The 19,765-nt window shown below is 43.8% G+C and overlaps 1 long non-coding RNA gene across 1 annotated transcript in view; it reads left to right on the top strand.

Annotated features, from left to right (window-relative positions):
- LOC138503116 (uncharacterized) overlaps nucleotides 1-17,730 on the top strand; it is a 77,793-nt gene extending 60,063 nt beyond the window's left edge. Inside the window, exon 5 of the long non-coding RNA XR_011279572.1 lies at nucleotides 17,387-17,730. This is a non-coding gene — a long non-coding RNA (uncharacterized lncRNA). The remainder of the gene's footprint in view (nucleotides 1-17,386) is intronic.
- The last annotated feature ends 2,035 nt before the right edge of the window (nucleotides 17,731-19,765 follow it).

Genomic DNA, 19,765 nt, shown 5'->3' with positions numbered 1-19,765 from the left:
TGTGTAGGCACATTACACATAACATTTAGCCACATACTGTACTGATAAGTACATTTTAACAAACCTTTTAACCTACCTCCCCCTTCACTTTCTGTAAGGGAGACCACACCTTGGCTCCAGAAGAAGCCTATCAATCTCTCAAAGCCGTAATGTCTGTGGACTTCAGGACCATCTGGTGCCCCCGTTGCTCCACTTTTTTGAACTTTGGACCAAGATACATTTTCTAGACGTTGACCTACCATAAGGTCACCCTTTAGCCTGGCTTCGGTAGACCTACCCAAAGTCTCTCACCCAGATAAGCTACAATACTCCTGCCTTTCTGGGATGTGGAAATTGAACAAGACTGTATTGTATATATAGGATGCCAACATGTTTCAAGATATATGCCATGTTTTATGTATCCTCCTCTGCACTTGCTAAATGTTGCATTGGCGTGCACTAATTGACTGTTGTACATAAAGTTTTGAAATAACTTTATTTATCAAAAGCAACAGCAATATAAAAAGCTGTATTATACTACCAATATTGAGTGTTTGTTTGTATAATGTATGGTATCTCATGTTATTACACAAAGTAGTGTTTTGCCATGCATGATTTCTCGACACAGCTGAATGAATTTGCATTTGACTAATTGCAATTACTAACTACCACAGGCAGGACTACCTTCCCTAGTGTGAATCCTTTCATAGCCCAGAGTCCTGTGCCTGTAATGGGCCTTGCCTCCAGTTACCTTCACCTAAAGGTACCTCACTCACTATCCTCAAGGGTCATCAACCCAGGTGGCCCTCCCTTGCTTGTCCACCCCCAGGGTCAGGATCCAATAGTGATGGCCTTTCCCTGGCCACCTGCATAGAGGATCCAAGGGGAGTAGGAGTGAGAATTTCTCACATAATTTATGTATGTATGTAAATGTATGAATGGGATTTATAAAACGCAATCCTAGCTGGGAAGCAGCGAGAGCTGTACATAGGGGTTGCACCCATGGGATTACCAATAACGGTGTAGGAGAAGCAGAGGAGCAGGGGTGGATCAGTGGAACTGTGGAAAGGGTGGAGCTCCAGAAAGGGAGAATCAGGGTTGAGTGGAGTGATGAGCGATTGGCGAGATGTTCTTCCAAGAGTTGTGTCTTCAGGTCCCTCTTGAAGTGTGTGATGGAGGGGGGCTGTCTTTAGTTTCAACAGCAGATCGTCTTCAAGTTGTTTCGGAAAACGTATATGCTGTGCATCTTTCTCCACTGAAAATATTCTGTTTTCCCACTTGCGGGTCAGATCTCTCAGTAGCTCATAAGGTCACGCATTTAGGATTCCTGCTGCTTCAGATGCAGAAAATCCTATATATTTATTTGGATTTAAAAATCATCTTCTTGACTAGTGAGGTGAAAAGGGGAAAGCTTCTCCAATCGAAACTTCCAGTGCACCACCTCTGAATATTATGTCATGTTCATATTTTCAACTTGAATTTCCAGTTTGACAACCTTTTTTCATTTGAACAAATATTCGTTTTTCCAGTTGTCACACTGAGGCAACCTCTGAGTGTGTTTCCGGGCATCTGTGCCATTTAGCCACTTTGGACTGTAAGGAAGGCATGGTATCAACAGTAAGACAGACACAAGTGACCACAGTTCAGGGCGTTTATTGAACTTCAACAAGGGTATGATAAACCCCTATCTAATCCTAAATCTACAGATGGGAGAAAGCTATGACCATCAAATAATAATAATGCAGTCCTAGTAGTGTCTTATAAAAAAAAGGGCCTATACTAAAAAAATAAACTATTCCCAGTCCTTACCTATAAATACAAATAGTGTGGGGGTAGTGTTTATGAAAAAGAAAGAAGTGTTAAAAAAAATGATGAGGCGGGGTATTCAGGCCATTGGCCTCCGACGCCCTCATTTTCAGCACAGGATAAGGCGGTTCACTCGAGCGTAGAACACACTTTGGCTTCTTTAGCACGAGGATACTGTTCAATCATTAATATCAGGGTCTTCTGTGCCCAGGTCTCTTTGTCTATCAAAGTCTCTTAATGCTTGATACTACAAACAAATGAAAAGTTATTTTCCTCTCACAAGTACTCAATTCAGGTGATTTACTATTCACCCCGGAACCCCCTCAGCCGGGCTCAGATCCCTTTAATACCTAGATCATCACTTTGGATCCCCCTCTTCCAGGCGCAGATCCTCTTTCACAATGTTCATACGATATTCCTTCTCCGGTGACCCATGGTTCACCACTGATCTCCCTCAGCCGGGCTCAGATCCCCTTCTTAATACAATTAGTCCCCTTCAGCCGGGTTCGGACCAATTTCAGTTAGCATCAATTATCGAAGACCTTTGAATGTGCACAGGATTTGGGTTGACCCGTTGCAGGACCACTTCGATTTCACAAATCCTTTTTGCATTTGCCACCTTACAGTTGGATACCTAACAGAGACCTTCAAATGAGCATCCATGTGGCGCCGGATCACTCTGTTGATGGTATCTGTCTTGGCTTCAAAAGTTCAGTCACTCATCTGCTGTTTAATTATATTAACGTCTCTTGTAACCTTGGCTTTAACACAGACCGGTCTGGTAAAAGTCTCCCCAACTCACTGGCTATGCTGACTTTACTGGTGCTGCTTTGTTGTAGGATCCTAGGACAGTACCACCTCCCCGCCTTGGCTATCAACGCAGTTGATCCCCAGGTACCTCCGAGACACAATGCAGGTTTCTTCAGCTTTGATTCTGGATCTTACGTTTCTTATTCTCGATGGCTCATGAAAGTAACAGTCCTTCTCTGAAAAGGTCAAGGGCACTTCTCTCCTTGTAACCCTCTTCGGTTGTGACTTTTTTCTTCTTGTATTAAACTGTCATCTTGAAACTGCTGCTTCCTCGTGTGCTTTACCTTGCTCTGAGTGCGCTTTCGTGCTCCGCCTTTTATCCATGTGGGGAAGTGTGATGGAAGTCAGGTTTGTGTAATAGTCAGTAATTGCCTGACCCTGCCTGACCATTGTATTGGGACATGTCAGGTATACGGCTCGGGTGTCTGTCCGTTTTCTCTTACAGTGAGCTGTCCGGGAGAAGGTGTTCATGACGGAAAAGGAGGGGGGGGTGTTGAGTTCCTAAGTGTCCTGCCTGGTAGGATGGGGAAAGGTTATTAAAGGGCAGGGGAAACCGCATCTCGCCATCTGGTGTCCCACTTCCACTCCCCGAAGACCCCTCATCCAGGCGATCCTCCCGCACTGGTCCTCATCCAGGAACTGGATCCAAAAGCGATGGCTGTGTCCTGGCCACCTGGATGACAGATCCCCGAGGACTAGCGGGCGAGACACTGATGCCCCACATGCGGTGTGACCCTGTCTGAAAACCTTCTCTTGTGTGTTTTCCCACTCCAGGGAGGGAATCCACCCAGGTTTCCACCTGCATCACAATTTTGATGTAGAGGTAGTGTTCAATGCATACCCTGCCCACTCAGACTCTGCCCACTCTTCTGCATGTGCCAAGAGCAATCTGAGCCCATAGAGATCTTCTTTAATGGCAGCCATCATGTTTTTTTATGGTGGCTGCCATTAACATTTAATGTCGCACCCATGCTGAACCAGTTGGATTACACTAGAAAAAGAATCAGGGAACAACCCTGGTCCGGCCTGTTGCTCACTGTATGTACGTTAATAAACTGTCAATGATTTGCTTCATTACTTAGTTTATCAATATATTCCTTTACACAATTAGGATAGGTAAAAAGCTCAGTACAAATTAATTTCATCTTTTTTCAAAACAAATGCAGTATACAGTGCAGAAGCCAGTGCATTTCGGAGTGGATTCTGTCTTCAGGGCTAACAACTAATAGAATAACCAGTGTAAAAAAAATACATCAAACCAATATAGTGTCCCACATATATGTGTTAGTTTCATCAGATATAGCCCCCAGCAAAAATAAATATTCAAAAATTGAAGCATTTATGTATATGAAATACACAGAATAAAAGCATAAACAATAGGGCAAAGCAGAAAAAGGGAGAGAAGAAAAGCAGAAGGAACAGTTGTCATTACAATCTCTTAATGTTAAGCTTGTTGCATCCAAATATATAGAAGGTATTTCAATGTTTACCTGCAGTCAATGAATACCATCATGTGATACTACAAGGATGGAAGAGTACTGAAAAGTACATGAGAACATGTACTAGGCTGGAGGCCAAGTAACCGTAAGGTGAGGAGCATTATTGTTGCAGCCATTTTATATGAAATGCATTTACCTAAGTCTTGTAGTCTCACCATATATTGGGTCTTGTAAGGTGCTGTAGAAGGTGCCTAAAAAGGAAAAAAGGGGTAGGGTGAAGAAAATAAAATAAACAATAGGTGTTGAAGCAAAGAGAATGTATCTCTGAGATCCATCAAATGTGGTCTGCGCATTATATTTACCTTACACCTTAGTAGGTTACTGCCTCAATGTGGGGTCAGTCAGATGGAATGTAGGGACAAGCAGGAGCATCAGCCATATCTTCTTCACTAAATGTTTGCTGTGAGACGCGTGGCGTCACCACGTCAGCACCTGACGTCATCACGTAGTGTTGTTAGGCTTCCCCAGGATGTTGCCTGAAAGCACGGAGGAGGAATCCATCTGGAACTAGTCGCTGATTAATTCTTCCTACAAATGTACCTTTCTACTTGGTATCAATGTGCAAGCAGAAGGATCTATTAGTGGAAAGGTGGAAAACAGGAACCCCCGAGACACTGGCTGTAAGGAAAAAGAAACACTTAGAGCAATGAACAACCATACACCAGACCATCCACAGTAAAGCAAACTGAACCAACCTCCCGTAGCTTGAAGAAGAGCCAGAACAGTCAGTGCGGGGAAAGGTGGCAAACGTGTTCCTGAGAACTCAGTAACAATCTGAAACTGCAATGCGAAGATAGGAAGGTATTGAATACAAGGTAGGCAAAGCCTATGCTTGATCAGTATAGAACATAACAGGTATAGGCTTACCAATTGGTTGAATGAGTCTCGTAGTCCAAGAGGGCAGTCCAATGTAGGAGCGCTGTCCCGATGACACAAGGACGCCTAATAGTGTCCTTCCAGAGTCCACAAAGTATATCCCGACGGCACGAGGACGCCTAATCAGATACAATGTATATGTCCCTATTCCAGATGGCAGCATTCGTTGAAGGTACATAGCATGTCGTTGTAGCTGATATTGATCCTGGCGTTGGTTTAGATGAGAGACACTCCATGGATGTGATGTCGGTAAGAAGGCAGGTGGGAGTTGAAAGTAGTGAAAAGAGCAACACTTGTGGAGAGTGTAAATGAGAGCGTGGGCAAACCCCAGGGACAAGAGCGCTAGCACAAACAAGTCGTTCGAGACGCTGAGTAAGGAGGGTGCGGGCGGTACCAGAGACAAAATCACAAAGCAAAAGAAGTCCTTTGGGCAGGCCGGGTCGTTTTAGGGTGGGTGTTGTACCAGGGACATAATCACGTAGCGGAAGCAATCTGTAAGGCAGACCAGGTTGTTCAGTGTGCAGGCAAATCAGGAGCAAAAACGTGTTCCAAAGCAGTCCGTTTAAGCAGTCGGGGTCAAGAGGTAAGAACACATGGAAGATAGCATGAGCAAGAAGGTCGGGTAACAAGGACACAAAACACTGGTGATCGTGGTAACTTCAATTAGAAGCACCAAACATGAATGAAGCATTCTTTTACGTGTAAAGCATCCCAGGAAACGCGTCACATGAGACTTTGTAACGCCTCCTTCCTACATTGTAGCGTGTGAGGTCGGGCTTCCACCGTCTCCATGGTAACTGCCAGTGGGAGTGAAACAGTGCATGGTGTGTTCACCAGAACATCTGTTTTCTGTTATTCTTCCGTGAACCTAAAGCAAGTGGCAAACGTGGAGACCGCTCATGTGCGCCTCGAGGGACGCGGGCGTGGTGATTCCTGACAAGTGTCACGCAATCGCGTGAAGTCACAATAACGGCCAACAATGGCTGGCGGCCACGTGAGGAAAGGTCTCTGGGCAATGGAGTTCCCAGAAATTGTAAGATGCTTGGCCAGGAAATAGTTATCTAATAAGCACAGAAAACCTCAGGGGTAGTTAGTATATGTAGAATAATAATAAGAGGTTTTGCCAAAGTTTGCTAATGCATAAATAAAGGACCATAGTGAGGCCATAATACATTTTTTCTTAACTAATGGTGCTAAGTATCCATCTAGCAGGAAGCACCCATCCACATGGTGGAATGTGTTGAATGAAAAGTTAACGTTCCTCAATGTGCCTCTGGGACTGGGACTGGGACTCTGTGCCCCCACCCTCACTCCTATAATCACTAACTTTGTGAATGCCTCCTTCTCCACAAATCAGGTCCCAGTCAGCATTAAAGCGGCTCGGGTCACCCCTCTACTAAAAAAGCCCACTCTGGATCCATTAGTGCCCACAAACTACCGGCCCATAACGACTGTCCCATTCTTACTTAAAATCATTGATAAAATAGCTTACAACCAAATACAAACCCACCTCGAACAAAATAACCTGCTAGGAGCCAGACAATCAGGCTTTAGGCCCAACCACAGCACTGAGACAGCCCTCCTGGATCTTAAAATCCAACTAGACTCTATTAGAGATTCAGGCAAACTAGCCACACTATTGCTACTGGACCTATCAGCAGCATTCGACTTGGTAGATCATGACAAACTATGCGACACTCTAAAAAAAGATTTTAACTTCTACAGCAACGCCACAAATTGGATCAAATCCTTTCTTACTGACCGTACATCCAGAGTTGCCATTGGAAATTTTGCAGCCAACCCCATAATAGTACCCATTGGAGTTCCCCAGGGATCCTGCCTCTCCCCCACCCTCTATAATGCATATACTAAACTCCTATTCTCAGCCTTAGACGATATGGGTGTCATCTACACCAACTTCGCAGACGACACACAGACCCTTATCCCTATTACAGGCGACTACACCCAAGACACCCTCACTATCAATAAAGTTTACTCCATAATCCAAAACTGGATGGCCCTAAACAGTCTCTGCCTTAACGATGAGAAAACAGAGATCCTCATTGTGGGCTCCCAAAAAAGAATAAGCACCCTCCACCCAGACTACTCTCACATTAACATTGACGGTACATTGATCCCAGTACTCAAACAAGTCAAAACGCTAGGTGTCTACATTGATGCCAACCTCTCTATGCATAAACAAATAGCAGCCCTCTCCTCGTCCACAGCCTACAAAGCAAAACTTATTGCACTCAGCCGCCAATTTCTCACCCCCATAAATTGCATCACCCTGTCTAGAGCTCTGATTTTAACAAAACTAGATTATTGCAACATCCTCTTCCTAGGAACCTCCAAAACCAATTTAAACAAAATCCAATTCTTACAGAACAAAGCCCTTAGAGCGGCTTTAGGGATAAAGAAATCTGAACACATATCTAGCACTAGAAGAGAAAACCACTGGCTGCCAATTGAAGCAAGGATCATCTTCAAAACCCTTACTATCGTCTACAAATGTACCACCAACAAAGCGCCTAGCTACCTCAACAACTCCATTAAGAAAACAAATTCATGTAGGACTCTGAGATCCAATAAACTGGCCCTTCCTCAATACAAATACAGCAGAGCAGGAGGAAGTAGTTTCAAAGTTCTAGCCCCATCACACTGGAACGCACTACCCCTGAGCATCAAAAACGAGGACTCCTTGCTAAAATTCAAAAAAGCACTGAAAACCTGATTATTCAATAAATATTAACCGCTTAAATCCCACCCACCCATCACTAACTACACTACTAGGGGTCACCCGCAGAACTGCAAATAGTGTTGAAACAAAATGTGAATGGCTACCTGACCAATTGGAATATGGTATAAGTAATCTGACTATATGATCTTTTGTAACCTAAGTAGAAAAATGTGTATTTGTTTGTAACTGCAACATTGTATAATAATGAGATAACTCACCTGTATCTTCGCCGTGATACCCCAAGGTCTGGGCGAGTAACAAATGTAATAAATAAATAAATAAAAATAAAATAAATGTTGGAAAACCATTGTGTCCTCTTAGTGTACCAATTAAGAAGAGGATGTAACTGAGCATATTAGAACATATTTGAACACATATGAACAATGAATTAAGGCGAAAAAGGTTTATGTCAGTGGTAATGTGCTGTAAATCCTGAAGCCTTGAGTGGACTGGGTTTATGATGATATGGGAAATAGGTTCCAATGCAAACTTTAATGAAACCTGTTTGAAACACGTACGCAGCGTACCATGAAGAAGATGTTACTGTTGACACCTCAAAACGTATAAAACAAGTGGCACAGCGAGTAGAGCGCTTGCATTCAATCCCGGCGGGGCCAAACTCAGCCTTTCATCCTTCCGAGGTCGATAAATGAGCACCACACACCGTGGGTAATAATAAGCAGCGCTCAGATACCTAGGGTTCGTAGCGCTATATAAGTGCCAAATTATTATTAATTATTATTGTTAATTGTAATACCTAATATTTAGGGAAATACATTGAAAGTTACATGCAATTACTCTAGGTAGATTCCACAAGAACCAACGTATCCTCAGGGGATTAACAATACAACTCAGACCTACATTATGCAAGGAAAGTAAGGAATTTGTGAAAAAGAGGGGAGCAATTAGATCTCATTTTACTAACCAAGAACTATCGAAGAATCTTAGCACAATCAAGACAGACACCGAAGAGATAGAGAAGGAACTGAAAGAATTGCTAGGACAAGAAGAACTAGACACTATCCTTAATGACATTAATAAAAAATTAGAAAGGTATAGAACTAAATTAGAAACAAAGAAAGTTAGAAAATTCAGAAGGGACACCTACAACTACCTCAACAAGGAAGTGTACACATGGATGCATAGGATTAGACCCCCCCAAAAGACATCACCATGAGGGGACTCTAGTAATGCATCCAGTAGCGACACTGAACCAACAGGGGACCCAAGGTCCCTGATGAGAGAAACTGACGATGCTGTAGAAACAGATAAATACAATGAACCACAGGTGTCACGATCCTCAACAAATATTTTTTTAGTCAACACAAAAGAAGGTAGAGGACCAAGCGAGGAAAGAGGAAATGCAAGAGGGACAGGAAGGGTGACAAGACAACAAAAGACTTAGTAGTAGTCAATCTTTCGGATATAACACTCATGCCCACAGAAACAAACACATTCCAAAAAGGTCTGAGTTTCGTACCCACTTGTGGTACCAGCCTATTTATTTATTTATTTTTACATTTATTAAGCACACAAAACCCTTAGGCATATAGGCGCTGTTACAACCAGGTACTTTTTCATGAGTGACAGTGGACATGTCCACATAGAGAGGTGGTATGTAAGTCTTTTAGCTGAAAAGCCATGTTTTCAAGGACCTTTCTGAAGCTCCAGAAGGATGGTTCCGTTCTGAAATATAAAGGAAGGGCATTCAACTGGAGAGAAGCCACTGACAGGAAGATAGAGCCTCTGCTATTAGCTCTCTTGGTTCTTGGGATGACAAGTCTGTGGGCATAGGCTTTTCTTACAGGTCTGGTGAACTGCACTTTGGCCAGACTTTGCGTCAGGTATGGCAGCGCTGTCTTGGAGAGACATTTGTGAGTGATAGCCATTGTTTTAAAGATGATCCTTTCTTTGATTGAAGCCAGTGAGCATTTCTTCTTGCTTCCGAGATATGCTCCCTTTTAGGGATGTTGAGGGCTGCTCTGATGGCATTGTTTTGGATTACTTGAAGTTTGTGTAGGTTGCGAGTGGATGTGTCTGAAAATAGGGCATTACAATAGTCAAGTCTAGCCCCGATGATGGCTCTGGCAATGATGAGGGGCTAGAAAAGGTCTTGCAGCATTGATGAGCTTAGTGGTGTACGCTGCTGAAGTGGCGATGGCGTTCCCCTGTCATGTCATGGACAGAGATGAGTCCAAGTAGACCCTAGCGTCTTTACTGAGGTTGAGACACTGATGTTGATATTGTCGATGTTGAAGTTGGCATAAAGTGGATTGAGGTTTTTTAAGGTTGAAGGGTAGACAACCAATAAGATCTCAGTTTTTTCGTCATTGAGACATGAGCCATTAGCAGCCATCCAAGTTTGGATAGTGGAGTAGATTGTGTTCAAGGAGAGTGAATCTTCTGTGTGATTGCCTGAGAGGGGAAGCAGGATCTGGGTGTCATCGGCGTAGTTAGTATATGTGACTCCTATTGAGTCCAGTAGGTCGAAGAGGGGCTTAGTGAATATATTATACAGCATGGGGGAGACGCACGAGTGATGGGCGAGGGGGGGTAGAGGCAACTTCAGAGAAGACCGGCATGGACCACTTATCGAGGAAGGAGGTGATCCATGCCGTGGCTTGCTCAGAGAAGTGTGCCGAGGAGGTAAGGTGATTGCAGAGGATTTTATGGACCACCAAATGAAAGGCTGCTGAGAGGTCGAGAAGGAGAAGGAGGGAGGGCTTGCATACATTTGTTTTTTTAAGTCTAACAAGGCTGACTCTGTTCCATTGCCTGGTATGAAGTCAGATTGGCGTAGACCTAGGATTTGGTGAGCTTCTGGGTAGTGCTGAATATAGGCTGCTCTATCAAGTATTTTTAATAGGAATGGCACTGTTGTAATGGTTCGGTAGTTGCTTGGCGAGGCCGGGTCTAGGGAAGGTTTTTTTTTGTAATGGAAGGACCCAAGCTTCTTTCAGCGAGGTGGGGATCCTGCTGGAGGCAAAGGAGGCATTGATAAAGGTAGTGATGAAGGGTATGAGGCTGTCAGCACAGTCTTTAATAACTGCCGCAGTACAGATGTCCCCTTTGCATCTGGAACGTTTAAGGTTATTTAGTATTTGATGTGTGTCCAGTTCAGTGACAGGGCTGAAATGGAAGGGTTCTTGGATCTTTGTGGTAGGTAGTGGTAGGCGAGGGGCAGCAGTTTCAATAGAAAATTGTTTATCTTGGATTTTGGGTTGGAGGGTAGAGATTTTGTTTATCAGCGCTTGCTAAATGTTTGCACACCAGATAATATCTTTCATAGTTGCCCACGGGGCAGGTATTCGGGTTTCAAGCTCTTTAAGGATCGTGAAGAGTTCCTTAGTGTTTGATTTGGCATTCGATATTCTGTCGTTGTAACAGGTGGCTTTGTCTTGGGTAATGGCACATTTGTAAGTTTTAGCAGCAGATTTGAAAGTCTCTTTGTGGGCTTCTGTTGGGTGTTTTATGCAGATTGCTTCAGCATGACGCTTAACTGCTCTTAGTTTTAAAAGGTGTTCCGAAAATCCAGAATTGGTTTTAGGGCAAGATTTCACTTTGCAAAGTACTAGCGGGGCAACCCTATTTTGTGCAGTTTCTAAGGTTCTAGTGTAGAGATCTGCCAGTGCGTCTTGGTTGGGGGTCCCCATGTCTTAAATGTTCCTGGTTTAGGTCGGTGACGAGGGGTGATATGCTGAGTTTTGAGATTGTGTGTGAGCTTCGTTACCAGGTTGGTGACAAAGGGGCACCAGTAAATGAGTCAGTCTGCGCTGATGGTATATCGAAGTTGATAACGAAGTGGGCCGACCAGGGGCAAGGTGATATGTTTGTGATGGAAGTTTCACAGTTTATATCTCCAAGCCAGTCCAGGGTGCAGCCTTTGTTGTGGGTTGGGCAATGTATCCTGAGTGTAAAGCCTAGCGCCTTGAGAGCATTGGCTAGCGAGACGGCATTGCTGTCTGAAGGGTCATTCAAAGCCAGATTCAGATCTCCTAGCAGAATGGATGTGGTTGGCGCTTTGAGGTTCGTATTAATGAGGTGCAGTAGGTCATCCTCAAATGTAGCGATGTGGCCTGGTGGTCGGTAAAGCAGGTTTAGTAAGATGGAGCTCGTATGGGATGGGAGGATTTTGAGGTACAGCAGGTCACAGGTTCCTTCAAGATTGTGGGGATAGTCTCTGATGTTGCGGTTGTCTCTGTAAATCAGAGCAAACGCCCTCCCCTAGCATTGTGCCTGTCTGCCCTAAGGATGTTGTACCCCGTAGGGATAGCAAGTACAAGCGTGGGGCCTGTCGCAGGGTGGAGCCATGTTTCTGTCATGGCAAGGAGGTCAAGGTTGTTTGCTACTATCAGATTGTGTAAGTCCAGGGCATGGGCCTGAATCGATCTCACATTGATGAGGGCAGCTTTGAGCGGCACTTGCTGTGTTGGTAGAGGATTAATGGAGATGGGGGAGGGGTGGCTGATGGAGGTGGTGTTTTGAGAGCAGGGTTAGGTGGTCGGGGTGTCTGCGCCAACTGCAGGCAAGAGCATTTCCCATAGTCGGTAGGCAGGTGCCTTATGATACTATTGGTGCAGGCAGCCGAGGTGCGGTTAGCTAATCTTGCATTCCTAGGATAGAGGATAGGTGCTGCTGTAGTTGGAGGCAAGCAGATCCTGGATTGGAGCCTTTTGTTTGTTATGCTCGTCGGTTGGGGGCAGGAGGAGTGGGGGAGGCAAAGTGTGTGCTCCGAGGGTTTGAAGGTTGCTGTGCGGTAGGCATTGGGCTGTGAGGTGCAAGCGGATACTGTCGCTGTATAGTGGGTACGTTTGTCTGCAAGTGTGTAGCATTCGGTAAGTCACTTGGGGTTGAGGGTGGAGTGTGCGCTCTTGGTTCTGGAGGCAGAATGCTTTGGGGAATACAGCTATGCATGGTAGCAGCGGGATTCAAGCGCATGACACGCTTACCTTGTGGTATGTTGAAGCTGGAATTAGTGGGTGCGGCAGCGTCCTTCATTGCCAGGCAGGTATTGGTGCTGGCTGGAGGCATGTTACTGGGTGGGTCACCTTTGTAGGATGGTACAGTGTACGTTGTTGGACAGGACTGTCCCGGGATTTCGTGCTTTGAGAACCGGAGAGCTGCAGAGAGACTTCTTGACCTTTGGTCACAGCCTTTGGGAGTCGGCTTCGTCTCGCGTCTTCGGTTGGAGGTTGTTAAAGGTGCTTCTGCTATGCAATCAGCTCCAGGCATGCTGAGGGGCATGGATGGTGTGGATGGAAGGACAGTTGAAGAAATGGCGGCGGCCATCTTATCGTGGCTTGTCCCGCTTGCAATGGAGTGGGGGAGGGCACTCTCCAGAGTGTCTGCTTCTTCGCTGATGCATCTCGAATGCAGCAGAGCTGCAGAGAGACTTCTTGGCCTTTGGTCACAGCCTTCAGGAGTCAGCTTCATTTTATACGAAAGTTGAATTGTTTACATTTGTGAAGAAATTGAAGCTGAAGGTGTTCTTTGGCAGGATAGAAGATACACAAACTGTAAAGACAGAACAAGGGGAGGAAGATTTCCTAGAATTTAGAGGGAAAAACAACTTCATGCCTCCCATCAACATACCCACTGTGGATATATTCCATAAACAAGTATTGAAAGATCTGTGTAAGATTTCTTATAAACAACATAAAGTTTCAAATTTGAGACCTCATGAGTTGGGTCTCATAAAAAATCTTTACAGCTACAAAAACTTAACTATCCAACCTGCCGACTAAGGAGGTGCTTTGGTAATAATGAACACGACGCACTATGGACAAGAGTGTGAGAGACAGCTTAGTGACACAGATGTGTATGCCCGTCTTGACAGTGATCCTACTCTCACCATTAAAGCTAAACCCATTGAAATTCTTGATAAGGCAGAAGGACTAGGATGGATAAATCATAATACTAAAAGATTTTTGCTCACTGACCACTCAAAGATACATAAACATCCCACAGTGCCACCAGGCATGGAAAGTATATTACAACCACTTGGCAAATACATTGATTTTTTACTTACAGCCCATGATACAGAAAACGAATACATATGTTAAGGACACCGTTCATTTTTACAGTTTTTCTAACAAGTAAAGTATACTTCATGACTCATCATGTTCACTATCGATGTAAAAAGTGTATACACTTCCATTCCCCATGATGTGGGCTTAGAAGCAAATGAATGGTTCCTTCGTAACGAAGGTGAGATTAGAGCATCCAAAGAGTTTATACTGATCCTACTGGAATTTAAAGACAAGATTTTTCTAGAAGTGTCCGGAACATCGATGGGAGCAACCATGGCTCCCACATACGCCAATTGTTTCATGCACAAATGAGAGAGGGAACATGTGCTAGACCACACGGTGTGGCGTAATTACCTGAAGCTATGGCTACGCTATATCGACAACATTTTTGGAGTCTGGAATGGGACATCAGAATGTTTAGCAGATTTCTTATTCTATCTTAACACAATAGATCTACGCATACAATTCAGTAATGACACTTCAGCAGATTGCATTCACTATTTGGATGTGGAAATTAAGTTGTCAATGGGAAAATACACCACCAACGTTTTCAAGAAAGAAACAGATAGGAATAACCTATTACACCGGCTAAACTTTCACCAGCCTAGCCTGATCAAAAACCTGCCTTTCAGTCAAATGCTCAAGGTAAAAAGAATTGTGAGTGATCCTATTGCAAGTATTGATCAAATAACCAAAATGGGTGAAACCTTTTTATTACGAGGTTACAAACCTGAGGAGGTCAGCGCGGCTAGGGAAAGATTGGATAACTCCACACAGGAATCATTATTGAATACTACTCGCAAGGATAAGAACCCCCCATCACTTGTATATGTATCTAAATACTCCACACAAAGCGGTCAGATCAAATCTGCCATCAAAAGAAATTGGAATACTCTCACTTGCAGCTTTAAAATTGAGCATCTTTTTCGTGAACCACCTGTGTTTGCCTATAAGAGAGGCTTAGACATCAGAGACTGCCTGGTCAAAACCAGACCTGAGTCAAAAAGGATACCAGTCACTAAAAGAACGGGAACTTTCCTGTGCCTACATTGTACCAGCTGTGGGTATGTAAAAAAAGGGAATATTGTCAATCACCCAAGATCTGGAGAGAAGATACAAATGTTATGCCACATGTGATACTAAAAATGTAATTTATATCATCTATTATGTGGGACAATCCAAACGACCATGCAAGCATCGCTCCTGCATAAGGACTCACAATATGAATTCCGCAGTGTCCAGACACTGGATTTAGAAACGTCATGATCTATCTCAAATCAGATTTCAAGTGGTAGATGTCATCACCAGAAACTAAGCCCATGAGGATTTGATAAAACGGCTAGACCGTCTGGAAACATTTTGGATCGAGAAATTGGACTCATTATCCCCTAATGGGATCAACGAAGAAGTGTACTTTCTGTGCTTTCTGTAGTTACCTACGTTGTATTCACTTATCGTTCAAATGACTGGTTTTTCAAATACTCTCATTCTTTCGCATACTCTCATTCTTGCATGAAGTAAATTAAATCAAGATTTATAAATACTAGAACCTTCAAACTTCTCTGACCTGGTTGGTCGTGAGGTATTACAGGGGTAGTTACATGGTCGTATTTCAACTGAATGCCAGAATCCAAACCCTTTAGGCACAAACCAGCTTTGTCTCCTTGAGACTACCACACCACAGTTATTGCCCCCAACTGGTAATTTGTGTTTTATTATTCCATGATACTTACCGTATAGACACATTATTTCAACATATATTTTTCACGGTACGCCGCGTACGTGTTTCAAACAGGTTTCAGAAAGAGTTTGCATTGGAACCTATTCCCCATATCATCATAAACCCAGTCCACTCAAGGCTTCAGGATTTCCAGCACATTAACATTGACCTAAGCATTTTTCGCCTTAATTCATTGTTCATATGTGTTCAAATGTGTTCTAATATGCTCAATTTTATCCTCTTCTTAATTGGTACACTAAGAGGACACAATGGTTTTCCAACATTGGAGAAAGTTAATATTTCATTCAACACATTCCACCATGTGGATGGGAACGTCCTGATAGATGGAGACTTAGCACTATTATTTAACAACAAAAGTATTGTGGCCTCACTATGGTCCTTTATTTATGCATTAGCAAACATTGGCAAAACCTCTTATTATTATTCTACATATACTAACTACCCCCAAGGTTTTCTGTGCTTATTAGATAACTATTTCCTGGCCAAACATTTTACAATTACTGGGAACTCCATTGCCAAGCGGCCTATGATGAAGCAGTAATGAAGCAAATCAGTGACAGTTTTTTAACGTACATACTGTGAGCAACAGGTGGGACCAGGGTTGTTCCCTGATTCTTTCTAGTATAGTTTTGTCCAGGTGCTATGGATGTTTTTCCTGTTTCGCTCCAGAAATGTACCTGCAATTACTACTAATGTTTTTTCATAACTGTATATAACTAGTGATGCCCACCTTCACCCCTTTTTAGATCCAGTTGGATTAATCAGATGGAGCAGATTTAGGCACATAAACCCTGGGTCCTCCTGGATTCCTGTGTCTACATCCGTCCAAGTGGATAAACAGGAGAATAATCCTATATAGAAGACCCGGCCACAAAAGTGGATATGCTTGGGTTATTTCTACCGGATTTCCTGGCCTAATGAAAATGAGTCCCGAAGTGTATGCTCAAGCCTCAATGAATGTGGGCACGAGGGTAGGCCTTTTCTCCAATATCATGTTATGTTATTGGGATTTACACTGCACAATGCTGGCGTTTGCATGGCCTCCGAGTGCTTCGGCAGATCTGAGAGAGAAGGGAGTGGGTTAGGTTACTGGGCAGAGACGGAAATGGCACCATAGCTTTTCTGTCACGTTGCGGTATGCAGACTGTGCTCATATCTGTTTCTTAGTGACATGTGATGAAAGCACAGAGGCATCTGTGACCAGAGGGGAGCCTTGCATGCCTGTGGTGCTAGGATTCATTGGATGGGACTGTAATATGTAAGCTGATTGTAGAGGTGTAACATTCTGTTGTTTGATGACTGGTGGGAAGGTTTCCTAGCACCTCAAAGTGAATGTGATTTCAACGTGGCACCTTATACATCTATAACAAACAAATTATTATTCAGTTTACGTGTTTGAGTGACTTTGTTGGTATGCTTATAGTGTGTTTGAGTGCAGAGTGTGAGAATGTTGCAGCAGGGAGGTTTGTGGAGGGCCCCGTGGGCAACTGGGAGCATCCATCCCATGGCTACATCCCGTTAGGGGTGTCCCGTGGGCCACCTCTCAGTAAAGGTGGCCCCTGGGTGACTTATTGGTAGGAGTGCCCCCTGAGTGGCTCCTCAGTAGAGCAACTCCCTGGACGGCATCTCAGTAGAGGTGCCCTCTGCGTGACGTATAGGTAGGGATGCCCCCTTAGCGATATGTCTCAGTAGTGGAACCCTTTGGGTAAGGTATTTGTGAGGAAGTGGATTGGAGTGTGATGGTGTCTCTGGCAATACAAATAGGTTCAGCTATGTAAGTCCAAGGTAATAACATGAACCCACTCTTTTGGGAAGCACATAACCAGAAAAGAGTATATGACAAAGTAAAGTGGCTTTGACTAGATCTGCACCTTTGTCCTAATGTTGTTGTTTTTCTTTGTTGCAGGTTGCTGTGACACACACAATTGTACAACTCGCAGATCAGCAGATCACTCTAACATTCCAGTAAACACATCGTCCTTATTCTGCTTCATGAAAGGGATGCTGTCCATTGCCCATGCCTTTGTCATTTGTGGAATTCAGGAGTCTACATGTGGCTTGCCAGATGTTTGCACTACAACTCCCATGAACCCTCACCATTGACTATGCTGTCTAGAGTTGATGGGAGTTGGATGGCAAACCATCTGGACAGCCAAAGGTTGCTGCTGTAAATGTATAGCCAGCCTATAAGAATTAATGAATGTAAATTGTGCTGCATAATTATTCAATAAAACAAATTTAAAAAAGAAACTTTAAATTGTACAGTTTTCCTGATTCTCCTTGATCTGTCTGCAGCTTTCGACACTGTCAACCACGCCATCCTCATAAAGAGATTAGAAGGACTAGGGATAACAGACACTGCCCTACTATGGATCATATCCTTCCTAACAAACAGAACAGAAACAGTATGGATGAAACCTTTTGAATCCAAACCCAGAGACTCCACGTGCGGAGTACCGCAAGGATCATCCTTCTCCCCGCTTCTATTCAACATCTACATGTACCTATTAATCAAACTCATCAAAAAACACGGCCTCACATGCTACAACTACGCTGACGATACTCAAATAATCTTCAACATACAAGACACCCGAGAAGAAAACACCACACTAGAGAATTGCCTTTGTGAAAAATTCAACTGGATGAACCTCAACCATCTCAAAATCAACCCATGCAAAACAGAGATAATGCTTGTTTCAAAAAAGGGAGGAGACATCAACTACATCCCCTGGCCAAGAGAGTTCGGCACCACACCAGAACCATCATCAACTGTAAAAAACCTAGGTGTCCTGATGGATAACAACCTCACTCTAGAGCCACAAGTAAACTCGGTAATCAAGAAATGTTTCTTCCTCCTGCGAGCACCAAAAAGGATCCTACCGTTCGCCAACAAAACACTTACCATCATCGCTCTGATCATGTCCAGAGTAGACTATGCCAATAGCCTATACCTGGGCATGCCCGAACGACTTCTATAAAAACTGCAACGCATACAAAATACAGCAGCCAGACTCCTCCTCAAGCTACCCAGGAGAGAACACATCACACCTGCGCTAAAAATACTACTCTGGCTACCACTAAAACAGCGTATTAAGTTCAAGTCCATGTGCATCACGCACAGAGCAATACACAAACAAGGTGCAGAATTCCTAAGCGACAAACTACGCCTACATCAACCGACAAGAACACTAAGATCAAGCACTGACATACGCCTGGAACCAAAACCCTACAACAGAAAAAAACTCAGAGGATCCTCTTTCTCTCACCATGCACCCAAAACCTGGAATGGCCTACCTAAGAATATACGGAACACAACAAACCACCTAGCATTCAGGAAACTCCTCAAATCATGGCTCTTCACAGCGTAACCACAACGGAGATGCACTCGAATGCCCAGACATTAAAACAACGATGAAAATAACTCCAACCTCGGCCACTCTCAAATTGGACAAACACTCAAACCAAAGAACCAACCACTCGACAGAGCATAAGATATCATGGAAAATAGCCAAAAAAGGAAGGCTCCAGAGACTGATCACATACTTAGACCCAGACGAAAGCCCTCAAGTGACTCACCCACTCGTACGTACAGGACGGACCATATCCAGACCGGCAGACGCATTTAGATAGAATTGTGAATATTAGCATGGCCACACTTAGATGGAATTGTGGATATTGGCCTGCATCGCATCTAGATGGGACTTTGAATGTTAGCATGCCCGCACTTAGGTGAAACCTGAATGTCAACATGCCCACACTTAGATAGATTTATGAATATTAGCCTGCGTCGCATCTAGATAGGACTTTGAATGTTAGCATGCCCGCACCTATGCGAAACCTGAAGACTAGCATAGGCCACACTTAGAATTGTGGATACTGGCCTGCGTCACATCTAGATAGGATTGATTGAAGGATAGCATGCCCGCGCCTAGATGAAACTTGAATGTTAGCATGTGCCATACATAGAATTGTGAACACCTGCCTGTGTAGCATCCAGATAAAGTTGTGAATGTTAGCATGCCCTAACCTAGACAGATTTCTAAACACTAGCCTGCGCCGCATCTAGATAAGACTGTGAATGTTGGCATGCCCACACCTAGATAAAATTCTAAACATTGGCCTGCGCCGCATATAGATGGGATTATGAAAGCCAACAAGTGCCACACTTAGACAAAACTGTGAATGTTAGCATGCTAAAGGTCAGGAAACCCACTAACCAATATAAGCTCAAACTCTGCATACTTATCTCACTAAAAAAACTCACACAACTATCTCTCGCACAACA

This window comes from Ambystoma mexicanum, chromosome 11, assembly GCF_040938575.1.
Source record: "Ambystoma mexicanum isolate Mex_15411 chromosome 11, UKY_AmexF1_1, whole genome shotgun sequence".
NCBI lineage: Eukaryota > Metazoa > Chordata > Amphibia > Caudata > Ambystomatidae > Ambystoma > Ambystoma mexicanum.
Note: the sequence above shows the minus strand (reverse complement) of the source record. Positions and strands in the feature narration are given on the sequence as shown.